The following is a 13,196-nucleotide window of genomic DNA, read 5'->3' as shown; positions in this document are numbered from 1 at the left end:
TATTTTAAATCCATGGAAATTACAGCTTTTGTCGCAGAGATAGTTATTTTGTTCATCTTTGCGACAGTTTATGAAATATTCACCAGCAATAATTAACTGGGTACCAATTCTCCAACCTCTTTTTATCGTAAATGTGAACAATCTAGCTGTTGGTTTTATTTGTCACAACAGTTATGTCTGCCGTTGGATTACTTTGTAGATACCTTAGTAACTGCTGATGGTATTAATAAGACCACACAGTGAGAAAAATATGACAATAACATTGAATTTTAATTCTAATAACATTTTATATTTATTTTGATATAAGTAGAGCTTACAAGGAAGGAAATGTATTTTATTTTTATAAATAAGTGGATCAGTTTGTGTGTAGGGATTATCTTTCATGTTGTAACAGATGGTAGATTGATACATATTATGCAAATTTTACTCAGTTCTCAAAAATTACCATTTGAATTATTGCTTACCATGCTTTGTTTGTGTGGTTTACTGTTCCATTTGTAGAAAACTGTCTTTGCAAGTGATGAAAATAGAAACTTTCACATGTTACTACCATGTTCTTTGTATTATTTTGTTCTTCAGCCTGAACTTATTTGGGACATTTTTTATTCTTGAAAGCAGTACATAGTTACACTCTTTTTCAAATAATACCATATATCAGTTTTATATATTTTAAATGTCCTTAAGTTTTCTTTTAATGAAATTAGCATAGACCATGCAATAAGCTAACACATCTTGTGTTTCAGTTTTGTCTTTGGCTTGAATTTTATTTTCCTTTGTTCTTTGGTAACATGGTTATATAATTATGAAAATGAATTTGACAAAGAAAAAAGAAAACAAAATTTGAACCAAGGACAAGCAATTGAACCACAACACATCCATGTCTAATGGAGAGTTAACATATTATGGTCATGTATTCTGGGTGGTAATAAATTGACAAATTAGAGGATAGAAAGTAACGGCAATGAAGTTTGAAACAGCATGAATTTACTTTTTAAGTGACATTTTCCCTGCTTTCCCCCTTGTTGTTGTGTAAGCTCCCTAATGAATAAGTGGCATGCATCCAACTTATGGTTATGAAATCTACTCTTGAAATGAAACACTTTTTTTTTGCATACAATCATGCAAGGGAACATGTATATTATTTTCAACGCACTTTTTCTTTTTTTTTTCTTTTTTTTTTTTGAAACATGAAATTTGGACATCTAACCAGAGGTGGTCTAATTTTAAAATTGCCTTATTTATCTATTCTATATTTATAACTTGTTTATGTTTAGTATAATTTTTGGCATTGAAAACCAATCAGGGTTCTTGATTTTAAGTAGGCAGCTTTATTTTTGGGCCAGATAACTGATTTTGCCATCTTTCACTAAATAATGAGAGGAAGAGCTCTGTAGAGAAACCAGCCCAAACCGTGGAGTACTTCGTAGTGATTTTCGTCAGCTGCCAGCTACTTTTGACAACTGTGTTTATTAATGCAACAACATTCTTATAGTTTAAGTAGGGCAACTAGCAGATCTGGACATTTCTCAACTTCTTTATTGATAAGGAGACAATGGCTTTTCAATAAGCAATGACAGCAAACAAAAAGTGTTGGCTATTTTGCTCAGAGAAGGTAGCTGCTTTTTTCCTTTCATAAGGTGACTAATAAAAGACACTTTGAATTTTTTTTTGGATACTGTCGGTTAGTCTACTGAAACGATCTGCCTGCTTTAAAATTTTATTGAAACCCTTGATATAATTACAGTAAATGGTGTAAAAAGTAATTAAAAGATTGTGTGCATAAGGACCGTCAAATGTGTTGCTTGATTTACAATCAAATATAAGGCAGCTTGACAGGAGCGTCAGATTAGTCATGTAAAACCTTTTTCCCATCTGTGATGTAGCTGGGCCCTGCTGGCTGCTGGAGAATTTCACCAGCTCTAAATGAGCTACATTTGGCTTAGCCTGATTCTCAGACGTCTGAGGTCGTTTGCTGCCCCTTTGGGACAGAGCTGACCTCTGACATCTGAGAATCAGGCTACTTTTGGCTCACATTGCCAGAAAACTAAAAGACATGGGGTAATTTTGAAGGTGCAGTTTAGTCAAAATCCAGCAGAGCTAATAAATAAGCCTGCCTAGCTGTTCCTTAGCGACATGCTATTGTGCCTTTTTTTCCACTAAAAAGGGCAAATTAATGCTCAATGGATAGCAATGACTTATTAAAAGAGGGACACAATTTTGGTGATTTCTTCCACACTGAAAGTTGTTCCTTGTAACGTGCGGGGATTTATTATTTGAGTAGGAAAGTTAAAATAAATATGGTATTATTAATAGATAAGTTGCTAAAACATCAGGATACATCAGCGTGCAAAGAAAGTAGTGTCCGATAGCCCAGGGCCAGTGGAGTTTGCTATCAGGCTAGTGAATTCTGCTCTTAGCTTGTCTGATGGGCAAGTGAAGTATTTTGAGGAATTCAACTTACAAAAGAACTGTGAAATCAATTCTGCTCATCAAAAAATTTGGGGGGCTAGTTGAGATGACAATTGGGCTAGTAAATGGTTGCTTCAGCTTGCCTGAATGGCAAGCTGTAAAAATGACTTTCTTTGCACCCTGATACATCTACATTTATAGAATTTTCCCTGGAGTGTTTCTTATCTAACTGAATAAGTTCTAAGAAACTGGTTGAGAGCCAAAAGTAAAACTGATACACTGTACCAAATATATGCTTGCTCTTAAATTTTAATGCTATAATCAATTGCTTTTTCCTTTGGCAGCTGCTAAGACAATTGGAGTAAATCCAAAGATAAATAACATGAACCAAGGTTACAAAGCAGCAAAATATAACCTTCTGTGGATTTGTGACAGTAATATTAGAGGTAATTTAACTTTGTGAACAAGAATACAATCAAACCTCACTTATGCAACCCCTCAGAGTGTCAAGACTCAGCAGTTATTTACATTACATAGTCAGGAGGTGCTCACTTACAAGAGTTTGGCCACAAGGGAGAACAGGACTATTTTATCAAAAATCACCTTTATTATTGCAGGTTCCTCTTGTCACCTGCAATCCTAATCTCCAAGTTGTTATTATGCATGCGTCACCAGTGCCGTAGCCAGACCAAACGGCCAACCGAGGCAGGCGGGAGTTGCTAGGGGGGTTCAGGGGCATGCTCCCCCCCCCGAGAAATTTTGAACTTTAGTCTCTCGGAAATGCGATTTGCAGCATACTAGCTACGGCGCTGGTCACATGTATGTATTCAGCATTCGCTTGGACTTCCACTAAGAATGAATGAAAAGCAAAAAATGCAATTTGATTGCCTGTGTTTCGACCTTCTACCCCTCGTAATCTGATCACGTGGGTTTTGACCATCTGTCACACAGGGTTTGAGCCAGGCTGCACCATTGCGCCAATCCCACACTGCAATTGAAATTGTCCCTTAAAAAACAGCCAAGGGGACAATTTGTCCTCTTCAAAATTTAGGGAAAAAACTCGAAAGCTTGAAAACTTGGTTGCGAGATCATACATGGTTGCGCTATGGAAAGGAGGCGTACGTCTACCAGTAATTAAGAAAGGAATTGAAGTTTACAAGGGGATGCCGGGACAAGATTTTGCTGTGAAATGTTTTGAAGTTTAAAGCATAGTCATTGATCCTCTTTTTAAATATGTCGGGGAAAAAAGTCTCGACACCAATAACTTAACTTTTCTTGTTTGTATCACTTTTCTTGTATTACAAGGATCAGGAAAAAAAAATGTTTTTGTTGGCTTGCCGGTAAGAATGTAAAAAAAAAATGTTGAATAAAAATTATTTTGTCTGTTCTCCTGAAAATAAAAATTTCCCCAAAAATTTTAGCCAAGGGGACAAATTATCCCCCAGTGATCAAATCCTCGCTCAAACCCTGGTCACATGAAACTTACACAGAGCACAGTGTTGGAGCAAAAGCATTTGGACCTTCGATCATTGTCGCCTGCACTCCTTAACCTTTGGTTATTACTGGTATTAGTTTCATAGAGACATTATTGTAAGCAATTTCTTAGTTACACTACAAGCAGTGCATGCCATCAATAAAACTGCCTTGTATACATTGAGTTGTCTAGTACATACAACAGCCTTCTGATATCAAGAAAAAATCTTGTAATAAAAAAAAAGAAAAAGGCATTTAGGTATCAGGGCTTGAGCATTGTTGCATTGTTTGACTTGTGCTGGTAGAGCAACTTAGCATGCATCAATAGGTCCCTTAGGAGGCAAAAAGAAACAACAACATCATCAAACCAAAAAAACGTCGCAGTCAGCAACGAGTCAAGGTTGCTTGAGGGAGGTTCCAACTATAATACTTTAAAGTAAACATTTTGTCATTTTAGTGTGGTTGCTCATGGACATTACCATTATCATGGTCAGATTGATGACTATTAGTTTCACAATGATGTCAAGGCTGCCGCTTAAGAAAATTTTTTGGCAGCCCCAAATAAAAAGTCCAGAGCCTGAGTCATATTTTTAGTAGCCAATTGATCGATAAACTTAAATAAGTAAGCAGATGCTCAAAACTTGATTCAGGCATCTCAAAACAAATTCGTTCAAGTTGCGAATTTCTAGGAAAGTGCTTGTCTGTTTACTTTTATCAGTGGAAATGTTTTGCCAATGGTCGACAAACACACATTTTACATTTTCATTTCAAAAGCGCAAAATGCACAGTGAATTCTGTCATTCCTTCACTGGAAGTAGGCATAGAGGCTACTACCTTAAGAACTATAAGTTTTAGGTGCCCTTGTGGGCTCCTTGTTTAAAATTTTAGTCGCCTGTGAGCAAATCGTAGAGCCTCTGGCAACTGGGAGCCCATTAGGCTGCAGCCTTGGATATTTTGCTATTTGTTAATGTCAAATAAACATGGTGCGCATGATATGGATTTTTTTTTTCGCCTTTTTGAATTTTCACTCTCTCTTAATGCCATGATTTTAGGAATGATATTATTCAAAGCATTTCCATTCTGCACTCCACATCAGTTCCATTAACCATGTGATAATTACTGTTTAGTCCACCAGGGCACTCTGACAGAGTTAGTATCACATATGGGACCAGGTGTTGGAATGGTGCATCAGGTACTAAAATTAATATGAAATATTATCGTATAGTGACTGCATTACTCCTGACAGCCATTCCAGTGTAAACCCAGGCCAAACCAATCATCTCAACTACTTTAGTTACAGTGTATGATCACAGGTTAAGAAAAAATAATCATCAGAACTCACTGTGTAAGTAATGATTTCTTGTCTTTTGTTTTTGTCCTTTGATCAGATCCCTTTTGTCACTAACATGCGGGGAAAAAAACGCGAGCTCTGCTTTTAGGCTTGGCTAAATCTATATATTATGGTCAAAGTAATTTAGCAAAAAAAAAATTTACCACCGAGCTAAACATTTACCATGTTTCTTATACTATTTACAAACATGACACGATCGAAATTGTTGATCTCAGCTATACAGGACGCGTGTCATGTATGAACTTCGTGGATCAATATTTGTTCCTGGGAAACCGAGCTCGACATCGATACCAACGATGATTACTTCGTAATTCTTTGCTAGGAAGTGGGGGAAATGTATTGAAAAGATAAATTATCCTATTCTAACGTTTTTCGTTGAAGCGTTTCTCTTGCTCCAAGATAGGGACGCCTTTCTCTTCGCTCGCGCGCGTTCCGGCTTTCTCTTCAACACTTAGCAGGGTCAGATTCAACAATTCGCATTGAGATATTACTTTAAGCTTTAACTGTAATTTTTTGGAAGGGTTTTCATCATTTCACATGAAACAGCTCAAGAAAAAAGCCCCTGATATTGTCATACCGTTAATTGTTCGAGTCAATGTTTTGGCTTTTCTTTCTTTCTTCCTTTCTTTTTTTTTTTTGGACCATAAACACCGCCACGAAAAATATTCAGCCATTGGTACAACAACATTCATATCGTAGAATAATTCTAAAACTTTATTAGTCATAATTACAACTGAATCACCGATCTTTTGAACTCTTCAATCACGTTTTATTTTTTCACACTCTGATTGATGCGCGCTAAACCACTGGCATTAATTTTACTTCCAACATTAAGGCCCCGACCACACTTCGCGGTTGCTTTGAAAAACGTCATTGCGCTCTCACAACGCAACAAAAGTGTTGTTTCCACGCATGAAAATAAATGAATTGTTTTACCAAATATTATTATAATGATCATCTACGGCAAAAAACTCAATGCATCCAGGTCATTCGTAAAGCCCTCCTCATCCGCGAATTCGAAAAGATCAGTATTCAAAATGAGGTAAAACTTGAGTTAAAATCGCATTAAAAATTCTTCTTTTCGATAGAAAATCTTCTTGGACCAGTGTGGACAGTACACTTAACATACGAAAATCTATTCAACGAAGTCATGGATGTAGCTTGATTGTTTTTCGTTCTTATCGTTACCGAAATTCAAAGTAAAACTGATAGAAACTTAAAAAGGATGTTGCGTATTTAGAAGAACGGATTATTAACTAAATATCGATATGCGTTCCACGGCCAAAAAAGTTCTGCATGGCTTGCTTAGGGGTTCCCGCTCTCCACTGACGCCATATTTGCTCGTCGTGGTAGGACAGCATGTCTTCCCTTCTTATCCCCCGGCGTGTTTTCTGGCCCAATGTTCAACTGTTTTAGTAGGACTCGATTTCTTAGGTGTGCACCCCAGTGACTGGATTCACGAAGTTGAGTCAGTGGACCACTACTTGTTGTGCGCTTACGTTGTCTACTCTTCGGTCCATCTGTCGGTAAGAGGCCCAGTCATCTGAGTGCACTTCCGTTCCAGGGCGAACACACCTTGAAATGATATTATGGAGAGCAGTCATATCCCGTCTTTCCACTACCTGGAATAATGAAATGAATGATATTTACCTGGATAATTTTTGTCCTTTTAATGTCTGTCTCAGGCTTTATCCCAGCTGTGTGCGATTATCATTCACCTGTATGAACTACTTGCTATATTAGAACGATCTGAGTCCTTTTGGTTGTCACATTCCCATCTATTTCGCTTTCGAACAACATATTCCAGAGGATCAAGACTTTGTAAGTAGTTCTAGTATATACTAAAACAATGAGATAATATAGAACAAAAAAAAATGATCTTTTTAAAACTCATTTAATCTTGTAACGATTACAATAATTTTTTTCACAGTCCCAGGTCCAACAAAGGGCGTGATTAGCCTGGCCTGGAGGTCTCTCGAGCAGACATCCTGTAAGCGCCCACAAATCTTGCTTACCTAGCTTACATTCAAACCAAGGTGCCTGGAAATTCGTCGCTTAGAGTCCTCGGCAGAGAAAAAAATACACCGTCAGCAGGAGTTTACCAAGTAGAACTCTGGGGAACTCGAAAAAACTGTTTGATCTCACACTTCTTCTTCTGCATCCTCTGCAGCGCCTGTACAGTGTTGAAAAGAAAAGACCCTTTATCACTTTTGGACATATTGAAATGGCCGGTTTCAACTTTGGTCATAAATTAAATAATATGAAAGTTGTTACAATATTAGATGAAAAAGAAAAGGATTAAAGGGCGTTCGTGACAATACACACCCACGACAAAAGAGGCACTAAAGTTAGTAATCGATAGTAAGCTCCCTTACAGTTTATTTCAGAAGAGCGCCTCTTTCCTTACGTTATTGTTGTTTGATGAAATACGAAGTACATTTGCCTCAGCCCTTTCATTAATGAAATAAAGTACAAAAGATGTACCAAATAAGGAGGGTCCCAATGGGGTGATGGTTCTTGAGATTAAAGGTTAAAATTTTAGCAAGGTTACCTTGGGCGCATCTTAATTGATTGACTAAAAGGTTCTTGTTCGAGAGCCATTGTATAAAATTCACCGGGGGACCTTGCTCTAAGGCGGCATACCAACGTAAGGCCATGTTTTTTTTCTCTTTTCCTTTGTAGTTTAGTTAGACAGCGCTTGTGAATACAGTTCTAAATCACGATGATTCTGCGAGGTTCTCACTTCCTAACTGAGGATACATCACACTAATATGCGTTACTTCTTTTTCACACGGTTGTTGAAAACAAAGGAATAAAACACCACAGTGTGAGCTCATTTTGAACAAAAGCAACTTAATTATTCCCTAGTGCAAGGTAAGCGTGATATTAAATAAATAAAAAACGCGCCAAGTGCATTGTTGAGTTGTATAAGCACGCGGGAATGTTTAAGAACACGAGAGAAATGCACTTCTCGAATGTTCTTAAAAATTCCTAAGTGCTAATACAACTCAACAATGCTCGAGGAACAAGTCTTTTTTTTCTTTTGTAAATTGTATCGTGAATTGCGCGCGCTCGTATCGATGACGTAGGCTGCGTGCATTATATCAGAACAGTGCACTCGTGTGACGTAAGCCGTGTGCTTTATGGAGATATTATTATGTACTCGTTCTGACCAATCACTGCGCGCGCATTTCTCTAAGCATTTTATAATTCAATATAACAGCCTATTGTTTATACTTGCGACTCTCTCAACAAAATATAACAGCTGATCAGAGCCTCGCGCAAGGTAAGTGTAATTTTTTCACCCTTTGTTATAATGGACGAAGTATATTTGCCTCCACAATAGAAAAAAAACAGATATTGACCTTCTAGTTATTTCTCTGATTTCTGAAAAGTTAGGTTTTGGTTATAAAAACATAAGGTTGTTATGTAACCTCCTTTGGGACGGAAATATATATGTAGGTCAGTGCGTCTGTCCTATAACTCCCTAAACCCGCGTTTTTTACCTTTGCCGCGTATCAAAATATGGACGCACGTAAACAAACCTTTGTCGACGGTGGTGAAATTACAAGAAAGAAACGGGCGTTACTTAAAACATACTTAAATGGAAAGCATACATTATTAGTATGGATGGGAAAAGACTTAGCTGACTGACCTGACTGGCAAATTGGCTACCGGCAGAACTACGAAAACGTCAAGGCTAGCCTTTTGTATTTCTAACGGTGGCAAATTTATCAGATCAAATCTGTTGATCTAAACAGTCATTTTATCTTTATTAAGCAAAAAACTTGTGAAGAAACAAAGTCTTCGTTTATTGATTCGCAACAGTTAGCGCTAATCGTATGGCCCCCAAAATATAATAATCCGCAACAAATTGGGGCGTTACCTGTAACATCCGTTCACAGCGTGTTTCAGTTATTATTCACTTCCGTGGGAAGTTAAACTGATGCGCATGAATGTGTTTATATACTGTCCAATATTAGTTTTAATCATTCCCTAAAGAAGTCTCAGCTAGAGACGAAACGCGTCGGAAGAAATTTACGAGAAATTATAACAAGAAGTCCGTTAACAAAAAAACTTATTCATGTGATGTTGGAAAACGTGCTTTTTTTTCAGGTACAGATGACGATGGTGCGATTTAAAACTCTCAGGGAGAAACAAGTCTTTGTTTATTAAATCACAACAATTAAAACACAATACACCTAACCAAGTCATAAAGTGACCCATTTCATTCATGTTTTCTACTGGGCCGTAAGGTTATAACAAATTCAAACTCGTGTCAGACTCAGTTGGTGATACGCCTTCATTCTGGGTGGGATGCCTTTGGTTATGTTATCAAACATTAGACTGAGAAAATTCAGATGACGGGGAAAAAAGGTATTAATCTAATCATTCAATATTACGTGAAACACGCTGAAGTTAACGAACTACTCAAAGTTACATTTTACCAAAATCGGAACATTTACCAAAATGTTCTTACATTTTGGTAAATGCAAAACGCCCTCAGTCGCCTTATTTCGCACGATGTAACAAGAGCCTAGCATCTGCAGTGGGGAACAGAAATTCGGATTCAAATTTCCGCCATTTTAGGGAGGATAAAAAACATTGGAGCGAACCGAACAAAAATCTCTATTTCCTGTCATTGCAACACTCCGAACTGTGTGATGAATAATTTTTCTTAATACTGACATGACAATATTTCTTAGATTTAACTTTTAAATTGTTCTCTGCCTATAACACCGCCGACGATCCTTTATATTTGCCTGACTGATTTTGATTATTTGCATTTTTATTCTCGACCTAGTTGCCTCTCCTAGTTATTACATAGAACATTACTTATCCTGTAAATGGTTTGAACCCGGGGGTAACATGTAATAGTGTAGTTTGATCGTCCGGGTGAGTGTAGTCCTGAGAAGGACTGTTGTCGGTAGTGGTGACTCACCATTACCAACAACAGTCCTTCTCAGGACTAAACTCACGCGGACGATCAAACTACACTATTACATTACTTATCCTCTTTCAAAAAATAGTACTTCAAGACAAACTTGACAACCATCAAGTCTTCTGGGTCCATTTCACCCATTTCGGAGAGTAGGACATTTGCGGCGACTTCTCTCTCACTGATTTCCTTCGCCGCAAAAGGAAACACCTTCTCTTCGCAGGAATCAGGCATCAATACTATCCTACAGACATAAAGCGCAAAGTAATTAATGACCTATGGTGAAACATGATAAAGTTCAAATTATATTTAAAGGATTTCAGGTTAAAAGTTTAAGTTTAAACTCGTATGTGAAAATATGCAATTGATAGTTGTCGTAAAATACATTTAGCTAACTTTCCCACCACCACTGAGTTCATTGCAGACACCAGCCCCAAGGACAGTCCCGCAGATCTCAGATGTGCCCTCCACCTGCTTCTATTCAGGCACCTGTACTCGGTGCTAACCAGGTGTGACCCCCTGATATCGCTTCACTTTTCTCCCCTCCAGCGGAAGGAGAACACACTTTTCTCTTCTAGAATCCAGCCTGTTTTGGCTCTCTGAAACGAAAACGAATAATCAGTACATGTTCATATGTGGAACAGGAGGAAAAAAAGCGCCAAGAGAACGAACTTTCTTTTTCAAGAAAGAAACCCGAACAGGAGGCGCAGTTGGAAAATCCAGCGGCTGAAGTGAGAGAGTCTGTGAGAAAATTGGGCTAACGGTTTGGATCGACTGCCATCATCACTCAGGTGCACCTGAACAAAGTGATAAAAAAATTTACTCGTGTTTATTTTAGATATATGAAATTCATATATTTGCACTGCGGTGAAGAGATGAAATTAAGAGATCCTCGCAGCTAAGAACACTACTGAAACGAGTAGTTGGAAATAGGACCTGAAAAAAATTCAGGCCCGTACGGGATTTGAACCCATGACCTCTGCGATACCGGTGCAGCGCTCTACCAACTGAGCTAACAAGCCAACTTGGCTTGACAAATTTCATCTTTTCACCGCAGTGCAAATATATGAATTTCATACATCTAAAATCATCATTTATTACTTGGATCGTTTATTAGGACCCAACACATTGACCAGCTTCCAGTTGGCTTGTTAGCTCAGTTGGTAGAGCGCTGAACCGGTATCGCAGAGGTCATGGGTTCAAATCCCGTACAGGCCTGAATTTTTTTCAGCTCCTATTTTCAACTACTCGTTTCAGTACCATCTCCTGGTAACATTTCAGCTAAAAACTGTTAGAAGACAGGATCTTGGTCTCCAGCTAAGGCTTTGTTCCATTCATAATTTCTAAAGTACATGTAGTGGGCTGCTGCTCACCATGGTCGTATATTTGGATTTTCTTAGTTTTGCACTAGTCTGTTGGCCAAACCTTCTAGCAGATTGGCTGTTGGTTCAGCTTTTGTAGGCGTATGTCCACAGATTTCCTGCATTTCATACCATCATCTTAAACAGGTTTCTAGATGAATAGGCTGTCGGCAACATTTTCTTATTGTTTGTCAGTCGTTGTCTGAAATAAGAAAAAGAACCATCGTTTGTTTGATGCTTTCTTACTTATTTTAAAACAATACACATACTATAAGATACTTACCATCTGAAAATTCACTAGCACCAATCATTTTCACACTTTTTTGGAAAAAGCTCAATACAACAACAAGTTGCGATAGAGGGTTACAACATTGCTCTTTTACGGTTTAAGCTATTTCCTTTGGGTTTTAGATCTTACATGAATTTGAATAAATGAAGTCTCATTCATGAAGAATCAGTCATGTTTGGACTCTTTGCTCAATCAAAGAAAGGGTCCATGCTTTTCAAAGGTATGAATACAGTCCCTTTACTCAATCAAAGAAAGGGTCCATGCTATTCAAAGGTATCGATACAGTCTCTTTGTTCAATTAAAGAAAGGGTTCATACTATTCAACGGTATCAATTCAGTCTCTTTGCTCAATCAAAGAAAGGGTCCATGCTATTCAAAGAATTCTATATAAACAAAGATGGTTGTGTATTCAATGTCACGTTCCAAAAAAGATTCTTGTATTTGTATCTAAAAACATCTAGTTTTTTCATTTCTTCAACATCTTTCTTTTGTGCAATCCGTTCCATGTTTCTGAAGAATCAGTCATGTTTGGACTCTTTGCTCAATCAAAGAAAGGGTCCATGCTTTTTAAAGGTATCAATACAGTCCCTTTACTCAATCAAAGAAAGGGTCCATGCTATTCAAAGAACTCTATATAAACAAAGATGGTTGTGTATTCACTGTCACGTTCCAAAAAAAGATTCTTGCATTTGTATCTAAAAACTTCTAGTTTTTTCATTTCTTCAACATCTCTCTTTTGTGCAATCCGTTCCATGTTTCTGAACGAAATCTGGTAGGGTCCAGGAATATGTGCTTCACATAATGGATCTATGAAAATGTACTTCATACGTCGAGCTAATGAAAATGTTCTTCTTACCTTAGGTCTCTTAAAACGTACTTCATATGCTGGGTTTATAAAAACGTTTTTCTTCCGTTTGTTCTAAATCCCTATGGGCCTTTTCGGTTACGTCAGTGAATATTTTATGTCACTTGCGTTTGTATAAAAACGCCTAGATTTTTCCATATCAAAGTAGACTTCATTCGAAGAACAACTTTTTAGTATATGCCGCGTTTCACATTGCAAGATAAAAATGGCCAAAAGGGTTTCAGAAAATCCAAAGCCTAAGCAACTCTGCAAATAAAGTTATTTGAGAGGTACTTTGGATACAATTCGCGAATTTGTTAATGTGAAAACTAACTATTTGAATGTGTTTGGTTTTTCAAAACCATGCTGTTTTATCTGTTTGGGTGAGGAATCTCCTTTACAACGGACCAACTAATGTGAGCAGCTTATTCAGTATGAAAGCTGCTCAAACGAATGGTTTTGAAGAGAACTGAACAAAAAAAGAGAAGTCTGTTGTTCTTACTGTAAACAACTGGTCCCAACAGACACCT

The sequence above is a fragment of the Pocillopora verrucosa genome, chromosome 13, assembly GCF_036669915.1.
Source record: "Pocillopora verrucosa isolate sample1 chromosome 13, ASM3666991v2, whole genome shotgun sequence".
Classification (NCBI taxonomy): domain Eukaryota; kingdom Metazoa; phylum Cnidaria; class Anthozoa; order Scleractinia; family Pocilloporidae; genus Pocillopora; species Pocillopora verrucosa.
This window is presented reverse-complemented; position numbering follows the sequence as displayed.